Below are 2335 nucleotides of genomic sequence, written 5' to 3'. Positions count from 1 at the left end.
ATCTAAGGTACTGCATCGCAGTGTTAGAGGTGTCACTATAGACCGAAGTGGTGCAGCAGTCTAGGTACTGCATCACACTGTTAGAGGTGTCACTATAGACCGCGAGTGGTGCAAGCAGTCTACAGGTACTGCATCACACTGTGTAGAGTGTCACTATAGACCCGAGTGGGCAGCAGTCTAAGGTACTGCATCACAGTGTTTAGAGGCGTCACTATAGACCCGAGTGGTGCAGCGATCTAAGGTACTGCATTCACAGTGTTAGAGGCGTCACTATAGACCCGAGTGGTGCAGCGATCTAAGGTAGCTGCAATCACAGTGTTAGAGGCGTCACTATAGACCGAGTGGTGCAGCGATCTAAGGTACTGTATTACAGTGTTAGAGGTGTCACTATAGACCCGGAGTGGCCACAGCGATCTAAGGTACTGTATCGCAGTGTTAGAGGTTGTCACTATAGACCGTAGTGGTGCAGCAGTCTAAGGTACTGCATCAACCAGTGTTAGAAGGTGTCACTATAGACCCGAGTGGTGCAGCAGTCTAAGGTACTGCATCACACTGTTAGAGGTGTCACTTATAGACCCGAGTGGCACAGCGATCTAAGGTACTGTAATGCAGTGTTAGAGGTTCACTATAGACCGAGTGGCATAGCGATCTAGAGGTACTGTCATGCACAGTGTTAGAGGGTGTCACATAGACCCGAGTGTGCAGCAGTCTAAGGTACTGTATCGCAGTGTTAGAGGTGTCACTAATAGACCCGAGTGGCACAGCGAATCTAAGGTAGCTGCATCCACTGTTAGAGGTGTCACTATAGACCCGAGTGGTGCAGCAGTCTAATGGTACTGCATCACACTGTTAGATGTCGTGGTCACTATAGACCCGAGTGGTGCAGCAGTCTAAGGTACTGCATCACCACTGGTTAGAGGTGGTCACTATAGACCCGAGTGGTGCAGCAGTCTAAGGTACTGCATCGCAGTGTTAGAGGTGTCACTATAGACCCGAGTGGCACAGCAGTCTAAGGTACTGCATCACAGTGCTAGAGGCGTTACTACAGACCCGGGTTCGATCCCTTACGCTTGATGTAATTAACTCAAACGTTTTACCATTGGAACACTTGATGTAATTAAATCAAACGTTTTACCATTGGAACACTTGATGTAATTAAGTAATTGTTATTTTCGGATATAAAGACTCCCTTTCACCCACCTAACAACAGCCGTGCCCATACTCCTCCCTACACCTCTCTCTACCCTAGCCCAGGTTAAAACAAAACTCCCTTTCACCCACCTAACAACATCCGTGCCCATACGACTCCGGCAAAGGCACAGTCCCAAAAGGTGTCTCCTCCCCGCCACAAGATGGTCTTGGACAGGTGGGGGATCGCGCCAAGCAATGCCTGTACATGAGGAAACGTACCGGCAAGCACTTGTGGAGGCTCAACCAATTCAGGTCCTTGAGCTTGTTGTCCATACCTTACCTTAACTAAATCCCACCACTCTAACACCCCCTCACACATGGACCGGAGGCCTTCAATCCCACGAAACAAACCAGTAAAGGCTTCAACTGACCCAAGGACCTAGACAGAAAAATATCAAAATATAGTCAAACCTCCGCGCAACCCCCCGGGAGTTGCACCAAGTGGAACCAGCCATTGTCGGAGTAGTGTGCAGGCCTCCATCAACCAGACCATGGCAAGCCATTAGCCCGGTTATGGCGCCTGCACTGCTATCCCCCCCACCCCTAAACCTATATTAAAATCCCCCCCTATTACCACTTGCCTATTTGTGGCGCCAGACAGTCCACCATCTCCTTCCTGTCTGCCGCCACCTGTGTCCCGTACACCACCACTAATCTATATCTGCAATCCCTTAAGGCTTAAGGTGACATCCACGCCCCAAACCCTCCCCTGCATAACCACAAATGAACCCTCAACCTTTACCCACACAAAATCCCTACACCCGATGAGTGCAACCCACCTATTCCCCAAACCGACTCCCCTTTCCCACTCCCTCCTAAATCTGTTAACATCCCCTCCATCCCTCAGGTGAACCTCCTGTCACGAATCCCGCTTCCTGAGTCTGTTTTTGCCTGTGTTCTGTCCTGGAGTGTTTTTTTCCGGTGTCCTGGAACGCACCCTGTCTGGTTGCCGGGCGACGTAGCTAGTTGGAGGATCTCTGAGTACCCGCACCTGTATCCCATCAGCTATCTGCACACCTGGTCCTGATCATCACCCCTCCACTTCATAAGCGCTGACCTGACATCCATTCCCTGCCGGATCGTTAGCCATGAACAGTATGTTGTGCCAGCGTATCAGCCTCCAGTTTGATAGAGTTTGTTTTGT

Source organism: Salvelinus sp. IW2-2015, linkage group LG18, assembly GCF_002910315.2.
Source record: "Salvelinus sp. IW2-2015 linkage group LG18, ASM291031v2, whole genome shotgun sequence".
Lineage (NCBI taxonomy): Eukaryota > Metazoa > Chordata > Actinopteri > Salmoniformes > Salmonidae > Salvelinus > Salvelinus sp. IW2-2015.
Note: the sequence above shows the minus strand (reverse complement) of the source record.